Raw genomic sequence first — 12,146 nt, 5'->3', positions numbered from 1 at the left:
CTAGCAATGCAAGCGCAACCACGCGCGCCTCCCTGGTTTGCAATTGCTCTTGCTGCTCACGAGGTGCACGTTAGGTAGTTTCGTACAACCGGGTCTCTCGACTCCTTCCCCAGCCTTCCTGTCGCAAACCTACCCGATCCCGCCGGCTTCGCGACTCTCAAGTCCAAAGTCTCAGGGACAGACGGTGCCGGCGCAGGAGCCACGCCAAGGGATGGCCCTGCTTCCCATTGGCACTGTTAGGTTGCGTCCCGCTCTACCTGTGGGCCTTTCGGTCAGGTAGCGGCCGACCGCACCAGACCAGCGACAGCCTGGTCTCCTTGAGGGGGAATCCCACCGCCATGGGTACGAATACTGGTCCTGCACTCGTGACTTGACTGCCAATACCCTTCCATATCCACTGTCTAGGTGGTGTGTAAGCTATGGTCTGAGCGTAACACAGACCGAGAGAGACCAGCAGATGACGGAACACTTGGTTATCAGCTTTGTCGAAGCGACTCCGTTGTTGTGTCTTTTGGTGATGCTTCTGGTTTTTGCGCCGTGGTCGGCATTTCTGCAGAACCTGTACCTGACTTGTCCGGTTTGGGATCCGTTCCTGGTCGCTCAGGTATTATGTGCCGACACCGTGGAAGACGGTTCCCTAGGAGTATCAAGCTAACGCAAGACAGAGCGCAGACGTCGGCGCGCTGTCAGAAGAACCTAAATCATTTTCGCACCGTCGCATTCAGGACTAGTTTACATGTAAGCATTTACATGTAAGTCTATCCTCTCCTGGGTTGAGCGGCCATGCGCTTTGTACCTTCGTCAAGCTGGGACAGAAGACAGCTCCTGTCAGCCAACACCCCACGAATGTACTGAACCCCGGCCGCGCATGGTTTTTTTTTAAAAAAAAAAAAAAAAACTAATCCCCCCTCTATCTGCCCTCAATTTTGACTCCTCCCGATCCCAAGCAGTAAATACATAACAAGCCACTATCGTAGTGTGTGTGTGTGCGTGTGCGTGTGCACCGAGAGCGCTTCCTGTCTGGCCAGCAACAATGGTCAGAACATCACGGTTGACGACTGCAATGTAAGGATCCGCGCGCGCGCGCGAGAGAGAGAGAGAGAGAGAGAGAGAGAGAGAGAGCAAATGGGCCGCTCCCGAGACAAACCGCGTGGGCAAAGCACTCGAGTGTCGTTGAAAGATCATCTTTCAACCCCGAATCCCAGCCTTGACATTGAGACCTCGAGGTCGAGACACGAGAGACCACCAAGCGCGCGCACTGTTGAGCGAGCACGCCAACGAAATAATCAATGATCCCAAGGTCTTGGTGGGGGCCCATTTGGCTCGATGATTAGGCCCCCCCACAAGTGCGACAACCACCTAGTGGGTATCGTAGGGTACAAGATTGAACCCCTGTCAGCTACCGCGACTAGCGGAATCGAGAGCCTCGGCTTGTCCTGGTCTGTCTTCGGTCTTTTGCAGTTATTGAATGGCCCGCTTGGTTGACTGCTTTCAGCTGGTCAAAGACATGACGATGTCCCCAGTGGGCCGGTTGGATACCCGAGCTGCGCGTAAGGCTTCCGAACGGCCCTTGGTGCTGGCACTCGCAGAACAATTGGAGTTCTTGGACTATGAAGTTGGGTATTCTGCACAGGCAGGACATGTGTGGGACACTGTGACACGGGCGGGCTGGCTGGCTTAGCTTTGCTGCACAAGGTGTAGGGGTGTTCCCAGATGTCACCCGAAGCTGATTTCCTGGTTTGGAGAGCTGTCGCTCGGCCAGGCTCATTTGCGCCCATTTTTTGAGTGGCGCTCTAGAAGCCTGCCTCAATCAGCGCTGGCATGCCATCCGCAAAGGGCAAGTAGCTCATAGTACATACATACATGGGCACTGACAAGACCGACGATCGGCTGAAAGTTGGTCCTCGGTAGGGCCTTGAAGCAGCGTAGTCTGGAAAGCTTCTTGCAGCGGTCAAGACAAGACGCGACCTGCTAGCAGCGGCTCGGTGAGTCGCCGGGTTCTAAAGAAGCGCCAAAGACCGTTAATGTCGCTTTCTGTCCTAATGCTGCAATCGATTGCTGGACAGGTACCGAAGCGACATTTGACGCGCCTGATTAGACGACTTTCATCATCTACCAGAATTAGCAGCCCAGGGACAATCTGGCCAATCAGTGATTGGCGGAAATTGGCAACGTGCTGAGATTGTGCTTGTGTACGGATATGTACGATGTATGTACTGTACCCCTCGAGGCGGGCATCCATTCTCTTGGAATCGATAGCGCTGGCCAGACCCCAGCTGCGACGGGGTAATATACAGGAAGTGTACCTTAGTACCGGTAGGTGCCTCTGAGAGCCTGTGGGCTGGTGGGTGTTCCTTCATTCGTCCGTTCGCTCAATGGATGCCCCACGCCGTCGCCGCTGGCCGACATCAAACGACACGACACGGCGCGGACAGGGGAGTTGTGGCAAGGATTCGGTTGGTGGTTTGCTGCAAGGTGGATGGGGAAACGACGCGGTCGCGTTGCGGCACAGCACACAGTGCTTCAGGCGCTCATGGGTCGTGTCGAGAACGTCGCCCCGGAGTGGAGACAGTCAGGGAGAGCTAGGCAGTAAGCGTGTGATTGCAGGGGGGGGGGGGCCGGAGCCGAATGTCGTGAGAGATAGGGTGCTGTATGCTGCAGTTCCGTTCTCTCCTTCAAGGATTGTCCGATGGATGCAATTCGAGACCACAGTAGTGCGCCAGAGTGATGCTGGGAGAGACTTCGATGCTGAGGAGCGGATCTTGGATGAGGACGTGTTTGATGGGCAGACGGGGTTGGGTTGTTAGGGCAGGCAGGTAAAAATCCGTGTGGCAAGGGCATCATTTCCTTGCCATGCGCATGCGGATGCAGGATATATGCTTCGTGCTTGGAGCACCGGTGCTTTATGCAAGGCCAAAGTTCACCCACGGCGAGTCCGCTGCGCGTGTCTCGGATAGCACGTTCGAGGATCCGACGACGGCCGAAACAGACGTGACAAGACAGATTTGCGATATCGCCCGATAGAGGGATGGGTCAGAATGCAGACTGCAGTCACATCCGTACGAAGAAAACGTACATGCCCACCTGTGTCGAAGCCTGCACTCAGCCCATGTCGGGTCGTGGGGAAAAGGCGTCAGGAGGCAAGCTGCAGATAGTCGACGATGGAGTGGTGGAAAGAAAAGCAACGACGGCAGGCGAACTCGTACGAATGCTAGAGGCCGGAGGGGCCGAGATCGGTTGCCTAGCAGTTTTTGGACGGGTTCTCGTATTCCGAGCGACTTTTTCGGTGCCTGCGCGACCAGGTTTGCTGTGTCTTGATTGGAGAAAGGAACGTTTTGGTGAAGTTGGTGATGGTACGGTTGAAGTCACGAGAGAGGCTTGAACTGAGGTTGAAGAGGCTGACGCGAAAAGGGAATCAAGGGACTGGTGATGGAGAACAAAGTGGTATGTCAGGCCTGAGAAGGAAAGGCGTGCCCGAATTTGACTTTTGGGCTCCCGAAAGAGAGATCCGGCCGTTGCTCGATGCGTCCTTGACAGCCTAGATGACAGCCCTTCAAGGACCGCAGACCTGGGGCATCGCCGGGCATGTCAGGCTCGGCGGGCGCGTGCTATGCTAGACATGGACTGGGTCGGAAGAACCGTTTGCTAGGGGGGCCACGACAGAAGATCGGCGGATGGCGGGCGCACCATGTAGCCGTCTTTTTTTTATTTATTTTTATTTCTAGTTTAGAGCACCAAAAGTCGATGAACGAGGTGGAAATGCACAAACTATTCCGTACTAAAACTAGGTAGGTAGTATGGCGAGGTGCGTGGAACGGGGTGGAACGAAGTGTAGAGCAAGGGGGCCAAGATTGGTCCAACCCTATCCAGGATGAGGAAAGAAATCGATACGGGCAAAGGGGGGGGGGGGGGGGCGGACGTGCTTCAGCAGGGGAAGTACGTACCCTTTACCCACACAGCGTGTCCGGGCAGGCAACGCTGCGCGTTCGCGCGAAGGAACGACAAGCAGAGCATCCATAGGAGGAAAACTTGCTTGGTACGTATCCGTTTCCGCGGCCTCGTCGACGTTCATCATTTAGTGTGTAGGAGAAGCTGGGGCATGTTCACCCTTGACATTGATTGCGTTTGGACCACGCGAGGGGAGACGAGTCGTCGGCCTAGGCCCAGCTAGGCCAGGTTAGGGTGGGGCGTATTTTGCTGGTCACTACTGGAGACCTCTACATACAGTTGCACATAGTACGTACCCGCGGACAATTGGTGCTGCTGGGCGACAAAAAGGAGGACCGAAAGGTGGACGCTATGCCTCATCAGGAAGCTAAATGATGGGACCACACGGTGCGAGCTGCGTTGGAGGGTACTTGATCCGCTACCCGTGCGGATACCCGAGTCGAGGAAAAATGCAACGGTAAATGAGAGAATCGATTTTCAATGTATTGTGTGCGTGCCTGACTGCAGGTGTGTGTCTGTCTGTCTGTCTGTCTGTCTGTCTGTCTGTCTGTCTGTCTGCATGTGGGTGGGAGTAAAGGATTGATTCACCTTACCACCTTGGCTCCTGAAGATGGGAATCGCTCGCCGTGCAATCAACAACAGCAACAAGACTGAGTGGACACTCCTTCTCCCCATCGATCGCCTGTCAGCAACGAGCGAGCGAGCCAGCAAGCCGAAGCCACCGACACGGTTGGTGAAATGGGCACATGCGGATGCCTCGAGGGTCCGGTCCTGATTGACTGCCTCGCTCACATCAACATGTCGACGACTCCATTTCCCAGGGTCAAGGGTATCTGGGGCGGGTATGCCACCAGCGCGCGCTGGCTGGAACACCAATCACGATCAAACTAACTCGGACTTCGGGGCACGCAACAGAAGCTGCGCGTCTGGTGTCAAGTCACGGGTGGCCTGTTCATTGCCAGTTCCATTTATTGTAGTGCGCTTATGAGCCTGCGGCATCTCGCCGCCGCACAACCTCACGCAAGCCAAGTACCTACCTTGACTGCTTGGGTAGGACACAAGCTTGGTAACGCCAGATGGTGCGGAGCTGGACGGCGTGTGAGCAGGCGCGGGGCATACCGAGAAGCAATGCGTACGTATCCTTCCTTCCACCTCCATAGGTAGAGGTGAGCGTCCCTGGCGGCATCAATGGGCAAAGTCCCCCTATAGATACTCCCACCGCTAAGTCCGGTCACTGGGTGGCCAAACCGGGCCTTTTCCCGCGCACGTGACATTGGTTCCTCGAGCGCCTTCCCAGGGGTTGGTCACAGAATCCGGTGTTGCGACTGATTCACTCGTTGCTGATTCCCCTCCACCCCCTCTCCCTACCTCTAGCCCCACCCACTCCTCCTAACCGCTCTGCCCGGCACAGTCAGTGTGTGTGCACGAATACCTACTCCATACGGAGTACAGAGGAGTGTGTGTGCGTGCATACTTCGGACTGCAACCGACACTGCAAGTTTCGTCGCGTTCGACATGGTCCGACCTCAACGGTCCCTACCAAGTCACCGGCACCTGTCGGGCACGCATAGCATACACTAGATTGTCTACCTTTTCGCATAGTCATAGGCTGGCATCAACCATCGCAAGCCGAGAACCCCGTTGACTACGCATCCGTACACCCCTTAATTGACTTTGCGTCATGAGCCCACCCAGCTTTTAAGCATGTCGAACCGGCCTCGCGATCCATATCGTTTTCGCACTCTCGCTCTGCAGCATGCGGTGCATGAGACGACTGCTGAGCCAGCCTCCTGGGTATCCGGCAGACTCGACGGACAGTAATACGTGAAATGGATGGGGCAAATTATGCAGTCAAAGACTAGGACCAAACCTTACCTGAAGCTTGACTGCTTGCTCGCTTGTTATAGTATTGATGATATCACGTCAAGACTTGATATACCGTCACTGATATGATGCAAATCGTGTTCGCCGAGGACCACGGTCTTGTTTCAAGCCGATCTGATCGCACGGGCTCTATCTCTCAATATCTCGGGTTTCACAAATCCAACCATTACTCCCAGAACCCGAATGTGCAACTACTGTACAAAGGTCATACGCTCCGGCTTGTCGTCGGCCATCCTGTATTCAACACCGCTCGGAGCATCTTCTCCTCTGCCAAGCGCTCGATGAGACCATGGCACGGCATAGAACTGGGGGACAGAAGGAAGCGGACATACCTGACCATAGCATGCTCGGCCGCAAGCTCACGCCGTCCGTATCTCGCAAGCCAGAGCCGTACTGCTTCAGATGACTTGGTTTTACAGGGAATATTATCTTGACCGAGGTACACACGCTGGCAACACCATCCACCTATTCTTTTTTGCTCGTTAGTGGCTCGCTTGCCGGGCATGTCCGAATAAGCCGCTTTGCTGAGTCTTCATAACCTGAGTTCGGCCCATGTTAGCATACGAGTCCCTGGAATATCAAGGAGCCTTTACGAATCGCATTTGCCTACCGCTCTACAGAGCCGCGTCTCTCACCGGCCAACCTTCTTCTGGCTGTCGTAAAAACCGCCGGTGTATCCGATCTCGCGGGCCTTGGTGTTGGTGCCTACCGGCCGAAACCATATCCTGCAAGTCTATCCGTAATTCCTTAATCGACACTGGCAAACTTCCCTACTCAACGTCTTTGGCGCCGGGGCCATCGTCTTCTGCAACGCAGGGCTTGAACGATCCGGTCTGGTTTGCATGAAGTGTGCACTGTCGCCGACCAGACCGTGCTGCTAGCGGCTTTACCCTCCGAGGATGCCCCTGAGTAGGGTCTCAGCAAAAGCCAAACTTGACGTTTTCAGCACCTAACCGAATCTGTCAGCCCGGCGGGCCACAGGCGGAGCAGTATCCATATACAAAACACCAGAACCCTAGTCTCCCGGCTCCGGTCATCTACAGACGCTCCTCAGAGAGCCAGAGGAAACGCATATTTGGCTCCAAACTGTTCAGAGAGCTGGGAACGATCGACAGCTGGACACCTCTGTCCCAAGAGCTGGGTTCCGGCACCACGTAGAGCGCTTCGGCTCCCTCTCTGGAGCCTGCTCCACACGCTGAGGCCCCAGGGCCCCAGGCTTCTCTCCACCACCTCAGTGAGATGGATGAATCTAGAGATATAATGTGAGCCTTGGCTCGGCACATGTTTCCGGCTTTAGGAAGTAAAAACTAGAAGGGACGGGGCTCGCGGATGATAGGCGAAGGCGGTTGTTGGGTTTCGGAAAGACGGTGGACGCGTTCTTGCGAGACAACATTCCGGAGCGTGTGATGACATCACGTCTCACCACGGTTGCTACGACGGCAGAGAGAAGTCACCTCGCCTTGGATCCTATACTCCATATTCTATGAGTAAAATGTGTTTACTATGCACCCGTTGGTCTGGTCGTGAGACATCGGCGTGCCCCTATGTTGCCCCCCTTTGCCAGGTGGAGTTCATTGAGTCTCACAGGAGATCCCAAGCTCGAGCTCTGTTAAGGCTTCGTCTACGACACTTCAGACAACAGTCTGTTTCTCTCATCCTGTGGCTCGGGGCTAATTTGCCCTATTTTAGTATCCTCAAGTGCAAGCACCCGTCTGCGTCGAAACGGCACGCAGTGGATTGACTCGCCCATTGGAGAATGTCATGTAAACTACGAGTGGTGAAGGAGCAGAGACTGCCTCATGATCATCACCCCTCCAGTACATCTCTGACAGTCTTTTTTCTCGGTGCCTACTTCTGCGCAGTCCCCCTTAGCTTATTGCTCCTGCCAATTCTTGTGCTGTCTCGTGGCGTCGGTTTCGGGGACTAAGCTAAGGGTGGGGAGGAACAACGTCAACCGACCGCTACAGATACCTTTTGCTGTGGCCTTTAATTGCCTCACACAGAGTTTTTGGCTACGACGTGATGTGCTAGTAGTTTCGAGATTTCATTACCATATCTCATTCGATGTGTTACTCTAGAGGAGAAAGCTGCAGCACTTGGATCTGCGAGTGTCGATACGGCACTTCCTGTGCAGCTGTAGTCCGCGATGGACTGCTGCGGCAAAGTTCATTCCATGAAAAAAGCTATGCGAGTCTTCACACTCTCGTTCTCGATAACCTACCTGCCCAGAAGTTGATGGATCTACCGCTGAAAATCGTGAACGGCACGCAAGGCCTCGGCGTATACTGGGGTTGACAGTCATGCTTCCTCGGCCCATCACAAACTGTATGCACCCACTGATGCAGAAGTCACGAGCAAGGCGTGCGACCAACCTGTTCCGCACAGCTACTGGGTTTTTTCGGGCAAGGGGCTCATTCGGACTAGGACTAGGCTCCAAGCAACGCAGCAAGGCTTCACGGCCGCTTGGAAACACAGACTTATTTCCAACGTTGACATAAGAGATTTCATCATCAAAGCAGTTCTCTATACGAATAGAAAAGGGGGTGCTTCTAGTTCAGTTGTGTGTGTGAATCAAACACTTGACTGCAACTCTGGGGCCTGTGGTACGGGATTACTAGAGTCAATCTTATCATTCAACGGTACCACATGAGACCAAAAATGCATTTTATACGTTACCAGAACGACAGTTACAGCAAACACGCTCGGTTGTATTGCTCTTGGACAGCTTCGAGGACTCTAAGGCGAGGACAAAGTAAGAAAAGGCTCGCACTCGACCCTTCGGGTAGGTAGTTGATTGGATATCCACCCCGAAGTAAGTGCGGCAGTATTGCTCCAGAATTTGCAGTAATGTATACCGGATTTTCGACACCACTGAACTTGGAGTCGACAGCGGTAAGCGGGTGAGCGAGGCTATGACGAAATGAATTCAGGAAAGTCTGTTTTACTCGACATCTGTTGGGGCTCGTCTCCATTTCATCTCCTTACCTACTCGGCTGCTTTGATAGATCTACTTTTCGATCCGGCGGGCGACGTTGCACGTGATGGGAAAGAAGATGAGGTTGCTTTCGTCCAAGCGGAAGGAGTTGCAGTGTAATGAGGTAGAAGGCTGATGGGTCCCCTCTCTGTAGCTGAGATGCCGTAAATGATGGCGATGCCGATGATTTCAAGATTGTGGTGCCATCAGGAATCCATTTTTCTCATGTCGCCTGGTTCGTTGAATGTAATTCCACTGATTCTCATCCTGACATTACGCAACCCTATGGGCGGAAATTGGGTCTAGTATAACTTATATGTATGGTAAAAGCTCCAGCTGCATGAGGCTACACCAAGCATAAAGAGAATGTACCAGAATTGGATGCTGTGGTTATCATCGTGGGACACTCTCCGAGCGAATACATTACCCACCTAGGACAGTTCTTTGAGTTGTGCTGGTTAGATCTGAACGTCGAGAGACGAGCTTTGTATTGTTCTTGATTCCGGTTATGCATTATCAGAGAGATGGCGAGATAGGTGAGCACCTTATTTATCAATGTGTATATCAGTTTTTCAAGTCCATTGCTTCATGGGGTTGAGTGTCAACATGTCCATATAGATGTTCTTTGATTTTATCTCAGCAGGTGTAGGCTTATTCTACGCAGGGGCCGGCAGGCGTTTGGTATGATAACCAGCGCTGACTGAACGCAATATTTGACGACACTGAAAGGTTTTTGGAAGACCATAAACACAAGCTAAGAATCGGGGTACATTAAAGCAACATTCTTCGCTATAGTCTTTGAATTGGCCTGGAGCATACCGACGTCTTCCATTGACTGGAATAGTCATACCCGCTAGTTTACTTCTATCTTACTCAGCCGGTGTGTGATATGGCCAGTTTGCACCATCATATTGGTCTGTCTGAGAACGTATCGCGCCATGCCCAACAATGCCGTCGGTGTGCTATCTTGAGCAGTAAGGTGTCATATACCGCAGATAGCTTACAGGCTTTGGTAATTATCCCGTCCATGTTGCCGGTTCGTTCAACATCGTCCGTCTGGCAGGCGGCTTTTGGTACGCGGGTCGGTTATATTGATAATTGACCTAAACAAGTAAAGACTTGACGATAATACACGTAACCTAGCTTCCAAAATCTCCGGACGCCGAATCCAGGCGTGCCAGCAAAGCCGTAGCATGCGCATCCATAGCAGGCAGGCAGGCCCCCAAGAGAATACTCGACCAGATACAACGGCCAATTTATCAGAGACGGCTCCCTTCCAGAAACATAATGATTGAGTTATCAGAGCATTATCTTGTTTCTGAACCTCCATCTGAGCCTTCAAGCGGTAGTCAAGAACGACTTGGGTAGCTCTGGTGGACTTTGAAGAAGAAACGTCCCCAACTTGGCGCCCGTTGCACTAAAAACAACGCAAACTCAAACAGGCTGAGAAACCGAAGCCACTGAATTTCGTGCCACGACGTCCAAGTAATACCATGATGATCTTTGCGGTACCGGTCGCAGACACACACGGGGTTGTTGGGAATGAGATCTGGGATTTGCTTCGGCTTGAGGCTGGCAGCAGACCGCGCGGGTCGCAGCCATCGGGTACTCAATGAGGAGGAGAAGGTTGTATGGAAGCTGCGGCAAGATACTGTGATGCTTCAGGAAGCATGTTGGCGTGACATGTATGACCTGTTAATCGCTGTCATTCTGATTACTGTTAATAGTCAGAAAGACCTGATACTCTATGTGGACAAGCCTTCAAGGTTGAGCATCGGTATGATAATACGAACAAGGGCCCGGTCAATCGGACAGTACCCTCACATTGCTTTGAGCACCCGCGAGGCTTATTAAACCATGGACAAAGGCTGTGGCAAAAACAAGGGCAATCGACGCATGAATCGCAGTTAGGACCCCGCTGGTGGGATAGCGGTTGTGCGTAGATCTTGTATAGCCATACCGTGACTATTTGAAAGACATATATGTCGAAGCCCACCGAATTTGTGCAGTTGAGACGAGCATACAGAGCAAGAGGATCCCAGGTCTTCTGTTGCCGCTCCTACTGCTCTTGAATGTACCGGCTGGAAAAGCTGATCCTCATGCGAGCAGTGCTCACCATGCAGTCTCCTCGGGCATTTTGAGGACATCCGCGTCTGGGATGATCTCAGTAGTGGACGCCGCCGACAGAAAACGGCCACCATGTGCGCATATGTCTGAGGGACATATATTCTCCCCAGAACCACGAACGTAACAGCCGTCCTGGACTTTGTCAAGCCCACAAGGTGGTCTGGCCAAACTCACCAATATCCTACTGTGGCGTCTCCAGCACCTCGCGCAGACATAATAATCATGATGGGATACGTGCATCATCAGCCTTTCCATAGGCGTTCGGCATGCACCTCCCTATTCTCCTTTGGCTTTGCTTCTTTACACCCTCCTTGACCACCGCCTTCACTAAGAACACGGGGGCGGATGTCAAGATGCTTGTGTTGACGCCTAAAGTTAAGCGGTTGCTTAGAAAAATTGTGCATCACTGTTCCGTTCCAGATCCCAGCTTCCTGTGTGCATCTCCAAAGGCATCACGACACAGATACATGCGGTATTATAGACGTCTGTACGTCAGCACGTAGGTCAAGGACGAAAAAGGTGTGTCTGAACGACGCCATGGCGGTCACAAAGGGGATGTGGCTTTCATTTTAGTGGACTAAACTCAAGGGATCAAAAGTTGGTTATAATATTGGGGGGGTATCAGCCCAACGTAGCTTCTTTAGCGCGTCTGCCCTGCAGATGAGCAGTGAAGAGGGGAGTCTGGCAATGCCGGGATATCAAAGCCATAGTACTGCCAATCAGCTTGCGGAGCATTAGCGGGAGTCTCCTGTATCAGAGATGCGGCTGAAACCATATCGTACCACAATATCCGTAGAGGCTGACATATCTTGAACCCGTTGCTCTGATCGCATCTCTCTCGTCATATCCCTGTCCAGCTAGTTGACCCTGGTCGTGCAACATCGTGGTCCCACACTACCAACTTGAATAGAATTTTCGGAGCATTTGTTCAATCAAAGAGGTGACTTTGAGTCAATAAGCCCTGATGGTCTAGCGGTATGATTCTCCCTTAGGGTTGCGAATAGCTTCTCAGCATGGGAGAGGTCCCAGGTTCGATCCCTGGTTAGGGCCTTATTCTCTATTTTGCTTCGCTATGTAATTTTCCTTGCTGTTCCTGGGGTTTTCTTCTTTCTCTCTTATATTTTTATTTTTATTCTTGCTACCTTTCTTCTGTTTTTCTCTTTCCCTTCCTTTTTTGTTAATGTTACGGATATCAAAATTTCTTTCCATTCCG

General features: G+C 52.6%; 1 non-coding gene across 1 annotated transcript; it reads left to right on the top strand.

Moving 5' to 3' along the window:
• Positions 1-11,891: 11,891 nt before the first annotated feature.
• GLRG_13078 lies at positions 11,892-11,983 on the top strand. The gene has a single exon. It is a non-coding gene; the product is annotated as a tRNA-Pro (tRNA).
• The last annotated feature ends 163 nt before the right edge of the window (positions 11,984-12,146 follow it).

This window comes from Colletotrichum graminicola, assembly GCF_000149035.1.
Source record: "Colletotrichum graminicola M1.001 genomic scaffold supercont1.5, whole genome shotgun sequence".
NCBI lineage: Eukaryota > Fungi > Ascomycota > Sordariomycetes > Glomerellales > Glomerellaceae > Colletotrichum > Colletotrichum graminicola.
This window is presented reverse-complemented; position numbering and strand designations above follow the sequence as displayed.